Consider the following 8,191-nt stretch of genomic DNA (forward strand, 5'->3'; position numbering starts at 1 on the left):
TCAAAGAATCTACTATAACTTGGATCAATTTTATTTGGATACACTCTTGTACACTTTCCTCTAGAGCATGTTGAATGTTTGTCCAATTATTTTCGTCCTTAAACAACTTTTCATAAAAAATGAAGAACATACTAATGATTTCATAATTATCAATGTTATCCTCTCTCATCTCGTATATCATTAATTCTCTCATTTTTGTGTTTGTAATTAAGATAATTGAAGAAAAAATTAGAACCCTTATTCCCTTCCTCAATCAAGTGAGGTCCAACTCTCATTTTGGCACCTTGTCCTTTATAGTGATCTAATTTAAGCAACTGAGCCTCAGTAGCAGCAATGTGATGCTGAAGTTTTTCATTGTGTGGATCATTGTTTAATTATTTTCTAGCATGCTCTAGCTGCCCTTTATGAGTTTTTTCTCCATGCTTACGTTTCCAAGCCATCCTTCTTCCAAATGATCTAAGAAATTCAACACATTGAGTAATGGCATTTATCCACCAATCAATCCATGAACCCCCATCAAAGTGTTTAGGAATCGATTTCCAAATTCCAATCAAGGCTGAAACATTCACTATTTTCATGCTAATTTTTGTAAGATCTCTCCTACGATATTGTAAATTACTAAATATTTTAACCTAGTAAATAACCAAACATATTGATTTTATGTCTTTTTAAACTCAATTTACAATATAATTTCTTGAATGGAAGTTCCAGAAGGCTTTTAACAAGGATACTTTGATGCAATAACAATAGTTCCAAATATCATTCACAATATTATAAATAAGAATATATTTTAAATAAATATCAATATTCATGTATGATTAAAAAATGTTTTGTTTTTATTGGACACAACAAAGAAATATTAAAAATGTTTTGTGCATAGTTATCCATTATTTTGCATATAAGTGTATAATGATTTACTAAAATTTATTGTTATTCATTTTGATGTATATAGATATATCATCCATCACCTTGAGTAATTAATCTAGAGTATATCAATTTTAAGGGTGGGGGGAGAGAGCATTATTTGGGTTCCTTTCTTCCCTGATCATGGATTTAGCAATCCTTCACACTTCTCCCAAACTAAAAGTGGCCCCACCCTTCGATGAAGGTGGTAGATAATGACCATTGGAATATTAGAAGCAAATAATAGTTTTTAATGGGTACTATAAAGCTACTCAGCAATCTTAAAATGATCACAAGTTTCTCACATCTCAACAAATGTTTAAAATCATAAAGATGTGTGAAACATATAAATTGTTTAAGGAGATAAAAAATCATGCAAGAGTAGTTTTTGCTATCATCAATTTGATACAATGGTTTCAAATATTATAAATTGGTGTCGTAACATAATATAATTGATAATATTAAGTTTCAAGTATAAAGAAAAGTACACCAAAATTTGTTATCATCACATCGAGCTGCTACACATGCTACACAAGCTACACAAAACTATACTTCTTTTTTTTAATCTTAAATATTTTATTGTAAAGTAGTTAATTTTTTAAATACTTATAATAACTATACAACTTTTTTTAATTCAAAATATCAATATTTATGAATATTCATAAAATAACTAAAATCACTACTTGCGAAAGAATTTCATGAATTTATTAATTTAAAAATAATCTATGTATAATTCAAATTTGTAAATCCACATCTCTTTCTTTTTTCATAAAACTTCAATACAAAAAGAGTTCCTCGCTTTCAAAATACTTCTATTTTTTCTTATTCTCTTTCTTTTAGTTTTTCTTTTTATTTTAAAGTTTGTTTTCTTTCTCTTTTCTTTGTGTTTCTAAAATAAATATGCATAAATTTTAAGTTGTTAAATCATCATAAAACAAAACCAAATAAGGATAAGATAATGTAAGATCAATGATAATTTATTATTTTATATTATTCTTATAAAAAAATTCTTAATTTATTCAAGATTTAAAAAATGTAATTTTAGTTACTTGATTAAGTGAATTTTCAAGAATAAGAAAGTTTTTTTTTAAATTGTCATCTTTCAAACTATTCTAATTAATTAATTGATCAAATTATTTTCTAGTTGACTTCATAATCAAATGATTGTGAGATTATTTAATTACGAAACAATGTTAATTATCTTGATCAATTAATTAAATTGATTTCTAAATGACTTCATAATTAAATAATTATGAAACTATTAGATTACAAATTGATATTAACTACTCGGTTAACTATTGTTCACCTTTATGGAAATACCTAACATCACTATCATGCCTATAGACTCAACAAAATTGACAAAATGTAAGCTAGTATATGTGTGTGATGGTTCTCAATAAGTTCAAACTTCCACAAACTATTGGATCTACATACTTCTCCCATATGATTCTCTCCCTCTATGTTTTTTACATCCACCTCAAGCAAACAAGCAATAGTTAATCATATATAATACCACAATGAAACTCAAAATTTCCTTACCAAAGTAAAATCATACTAACTAAAATAAAACCATAATCGAATTTTACCTTAAATCACACTCCATGTATATAATGCTCAATTTGATAAGATCGTCGTCCATAGAAATCTCAATCAACCATAACTATTAGCTCTAGAGATTAATAGGTAAAATATGGGATCTCCATGCACCAATTTTTGTAGAGGTCTTTTTAGTTTTTTAATTAATAAAGAGAAAAAAGGTAGAGTGAATTGAATGACATGTAACAAAGAATTAGAGTATTTTTTAAGATTGTGCAAATATGACATGCAATGAACAATTGTATATAATGACACACAAATAAAAAATGTAACAATAATATGTAAAGAAAGAAAATGTAATAATGATGGCCAATAATGACACACAAATAAAAAATGTAACAATAATATGTAAAGAAAGAAAATGTAATAATGATGGCCAGTTAATGGGCCTAGTAGGATTCATCCCACCTGTGATGCAAAACTTGGTGTGGTTTGGGAAAAATCAGAGTCGGGTTGGGTCAAGATCAACTTTGATGGAGCTTCTCGAGGTAACCCTAGAATATTCGATGCAGGGTACATTGCGCAAAATGAGGATGGAGTGGTTTTGGCAAAGGAAGCCATATGTTTGCAAGATGGAACAAACAATGAAGGGGAAGAACAAGCCACCTTGCTCGCAACCTTGCTTGCAGAGAAACTCTTTGTTTTGAAGATGCATTTGGAAGGTGACTCAAAAATTGTAACTAAGGCTATTGCTAAAGGAGATTCCCATTGCTAGAAAATCAATAGTTATTAATATTATTGGGCAAAAACTAAGAAATTTTCAAGACTGAAAATTTTTGCATATTTGAAGAGAAGGAAACTTAGATGCAGATATCATGTTAAACAGAGGGTGTGAATTGAATTGTTACAAAGAAAGGTGGTGGTTTGATTTGAATGATGATGAGTCCTCAACGGTTAGATGACTAGTACCTAAGTTAGCTAGTAAGTGCTACCATCAACGTTTCACATTATTCAGGAGTAATGTGCCTTGGCACCATTCACACTATTATGGCACTTCTATGCCCGTTGTTATCTTTTTCTCTAGCTTTACTATGTGGTAGAGGATTAATCACAGAGAGAGAGGTGGCATGTGTGGTGCGATTAAAAAATGATGACTTGAAGGATTTGGAAATCACGGATGGGGGCTCGCATTTATGACATTTACTCTTAATTGACATGAGATCAGGTGGAGGAGTTTAAATTAATAGAAGGGCAGTATTTTTTTTTCCAAGGTGGTGCAGTGTGTGGCAGGGATTCTATGATGACAGGAGGAAGCTTGAGGTGTTTCTAGCAAGCCAATATGGAAGTGAATTTCTCACTCCATTCCATTAAACAAATTGCTTTCTTTGGGAAGGTGATTGAGAAGAGATTGGAAGGTAGCTTCAAGTTCGATGATCCCTCCTTTCTGCAGATAATGGAGGTTTTGTTAGGGGAAGATTATCTTCAATCTGAATTTAGATACAGGACAAATGTAGATATAATCTCCATGGTGATCTCTTGGGGCTTGACTTTTGGGATGAAGGAGGAAGTGACATGGGTTGTTAAAGCTTGTGTACCAAACCATTCCCTTTGTGGTTTGACTTCTCTATTGGCGAGGGCAATGGTGGGTAGGGGTTTGAGACGCCCCTTTGGTGAAGGAATTATGCCTGAGGGGAGCAATGTGGAGGTGAGGTTGTTCATGTTGTAGAATGATGGAGCAGATTGTGATGTCAGGGTAGAGGAAGCAAGGATCGAGTGGGAGAATTTGAAGTACTACATTTAAGAAAGAGAAGTGGAAATGCGGATGGCAAGGGAAAAGAAACAGAAGGATACATTAAAGAAGGTCGATTTTGATCAAGAGGACTTCTGGGTAGATGGATTGGGTAGAAAGAAAATGAAATTGTGAAATGTTTGTGTTATTGTGAGATTTTGATGAAATTTCTATTAAGTTTGAATGATTGGCAATAGTTTGAAATTGGCAGGTTGCCAATTTTTGGGATGACAAGATAGTAATGGGTATTAGTAGTTTCTCTATGGGATAGTTGTGGGGTATTGATTGACCCACGTGGTTGTGACTGTTCTAGGGGTTTACCCATTTTTGCTATGCTAGCAATGACAATGTGTAAACTTTTATAATATCAATATAATACTATAGTTTACTGATCAAAATGGAAAAGAAAATGTAATAATGATATGTAAAGAAGACCTGATACATACACATAGCAACACTTTTCTCACATAGAGTGTATTTTCTTCATCTTCTATGATCCTACCAATAGATATGAAGTAAATGAGCACATAAAACTACATTTTACTTTTGATTGAGTACATGCTCTTAAAATCTATCTGTAAAGGACTCAATATACAAAACTTTTCATATTTAGTTATCACATAAAATTTTACTCAAATAATTAATAAGTTTACCTCTAAAAATTGAATCATGTCTCTGTTGGCTTGATGATGATTGTAATAAATAACTTCATATGTTGTCATTGATGAAACACATACACACACATATGTTCATATTGTCTACCGGTGTGACTTCAAAGTTGTTATATTGCAACCGGTATACTAGAAGTTTATATCTAACCGATATATACATGGAGACAATCAGTGTGTATTTATATATGGATATACATAACTCGACATCAAACTGAAGATCCAGCAGAGATTATCAAAGGAGAATCGAAGGACAAACAATTTATATGTTTAACTCCAACTGGTATTCATTGATTATGTGATGAGTTATCATTGGTCATGATGAGTTATCCTAACCGATAAATTTTGGCGGTATTTTTGTGATGAGTTATGATTGTTTGACCAGATACACTACACCTAGGAAATTGCGATATGATTTCTAAAGGCCGACATGAAATCTAAATGTCTATATTTTGACATCACAATGAATTATTTTGTATGTGCGAAGGAGATATGATATGAGATGATTTGATGCGAAGGCAAACGTGTTAAGTTGTAGAGTATGTTTGTAATGAAGTTTTGAGTGCGCAGAAGAGGATCTATTCAAGCAAGTTGTGCTACTGCTAGATCACACCACCTGTTGTTTTCTAATCACTGCAACTGTCAAATCCCCTAACCGGGTAAGCTCTAACAAGCTTCATTGTACAAATCCTCTAACCAGGTGATCCATTAGTTTGGATTTAGAAATCCTCTACCGAGGTTACTCCTAACAGGGTACTACCTTTAACAGGGTACTACCTTTAACTAAGCTTTGGGATCTTTAACAGGATTCACTCCTAGCAGAGCTACTTTTCGTAGACCTTAACCGGTCAGTTATCTATTACTGCAAATAGTTAACTTGTGAGTCCCATCTCACCATGGTTTTTCCCATTTGGGTTTTCCACATATAAACACTTGTGTTAGGGTGGATGTTTTACTTATTGTGGATGCTTTTCTATCATCTTGGATTGCATGCATAGTGTTTAACAAACTTGTTAAGTATATCTATCAGTCAATGTTTAAAGTAGTAGTATTTTTGGTGTCACTGATTCACCCCCCCTCTCAGTGCTTTATAAGTCCATCAATTGGTATTAGAGTCTAACTTCTTTAAAGCTTAATCACTTGGAAGGAAACCCTAAAGCCACCATGGGGGATATGAGCTACTTTGAGATGGCTAGAGAGCTTGAAGCTAGTAGAAATGAGCTTGAAACCTTAAGGGTCAAACTGAAATCTTCTCAAGTCAAAAGGAGAGAGCTAACTGAACAACTGTTGGAAATATCTGATAATAGTTCTCTAGATGAGGCCAATATTGATGCTTTAGCTGAGGAAGTTGAAAAACTAAATAGTGAAAAGCTAAATCTGAGGAGAGAGCTAGAAAGCCTAACTATCCACATGAGTCAGGAACTGGAAGCCAGGAGGACAACTGGATATCTCATCAAAGAAAGAGATCGTGAGATTGCCAAGATCAAGCGAGAGAATGCTACTTTGCATGAGCATTGACATGCAGATAAAGAAGAAAAGGAGACCTTACAGCTAGATCTTGAATCGGCGTCATCTCTGAGAGAGACTCTATCAAAACATAATGAAGATCTTACCAGATAGCTCACTGAAGCTAATGGGAAACTGGAAAAGTTCAACAAAATTTCTACCTTGTTAGATGAGCAAATTCAATCACAAAGAATGAAAGGTGATACCTCTGGACTTGGTTTTAACACATCTAAGAAAGGAGAATCTTCTGATACAAAGAGCGACATTCATAAGAACAAAATTTCTCCTAAGGCTAAAAATCCTACCGGTAAGAAGGTTTTTAAACCTGTTTGCTTTGTTTGCCATAAACCTTGTCATACTGCAAATGTGTGTAGAAACAAACCTAATGGAAATACAAGCTACAATACAAATTCTAGGTATATGTCCAAGAAATTTGAAGGTCATTGTTTCACATGCAAAATGTATGGACATAGATCAGTTGAATGCAGATATGGAGTAAATAATCCAGCACCTCATATGAATCCAAGACCAACTGGAAACTGGATGAGAAACTATGATAATCGGGGTAACATGAATTGGCAAAGACCCTGTGTCAACCGGTTTAGTCCATTTGAGATGGAAAAGTTAACAAATGTCATTTGCACCATTTGTAACAATTTTGGTCATGTGGCTATGAATTGTAGAAGGAGAACTGGAAGAGGCAATGCAAGACCTTGGAGATCATCTAGAATGGCTTGCTATCATTGTCATAAACCGGGACACATGGCGAAGTTTTGTAGATCCAGAAAGAACAAACCGGTTAATCATTCTAAAGATCAAAAAGGCAAGCAAAAGGTAAATATTGAGGAAACCAGAGAAGAAATGAATCGAATATGAAAAAAGAAGAGTGATGATATACCTGCAGAAGAAACTAATCCTTCACCCAGTGTGGAGAATCCTGCACCGGTGAACTGAGCCTTTCAAAATGGCTAAGGGGAGCATAGCGGTAAATCTATTTCCGGACCCCTTGAATTAAGAATGGTAAGAGAGTTTGCATGCTTGAAATTTTGATAACTTTTGTCAATCGATTTTTCAAAAGCTTATCAACTGGTTTTAAATCTATTAATATTATATGTATCATTAAGCGATGTAATTAGGGTTTGTAACCCTAACAGGCGAGCATTTAATGTAGTAGGTAAAAAGGATAAAAGAAAGTTTTACTTTGTTATTTTTACCCTAATGCATTCGAGAGATAATTCTCGAGCACTTGCAGAGCAAAGAAAGGATTGCTAGCTGATTTTAGTCGAAGTTGTATCATGATTTGCTTGATCAAGCTGATTTGAAGGTTAGTGAAGACTGAACTGGTGTGCACTTGAGTAATCAACTGGTAAACGAGGTAGCGCACGTAGACTAAGGTATTTCTTTGTAAAATCCTACTTCGAATCTAGTTTATCTGAAATGGCATCATCGTCTAAGCAAGTAGAGAAATTGATGATCACATATGAACCTATGGAGGTTGTGAAGTCGAAACAGATTGTGTCTTATAATGCTTTATCTCAAGTTCCTAACGGTGTCATAGTGAAAGGAGATTTGTCTAGCTACATTGATTATAAAATTGAGGATTTAGGATCACTGTCAATTTATTCTTAGTTGAAATCCCTTTGCGATGAAAACGGAAAGATTCAACCCGAGTATATTTGGGTTTATGAGAAAGGTTTTCATAATGCAACTTATTTTCCGGAAGATTTTGAAGAGGAACACATCCGAATTATTCTGAGTCGTGTTCATGGGGAAAATATGTATTTGGAAA

Source organism: Cryptomeria japonica, chromosome 9, assembly GCF_030272615.1.
Source record: "Cryptomeria japonica chromosome 9, Sugi_1.0, whole genome shotgun sequence".
Taxonomy (NCBI): domain Eukaryota; kingdom Viridiplantae; phylum Streptophyta; class Pinopsida; order Cupressales; family Cupressaceae; genus Cryptomeria; species Cryptomeria japonica.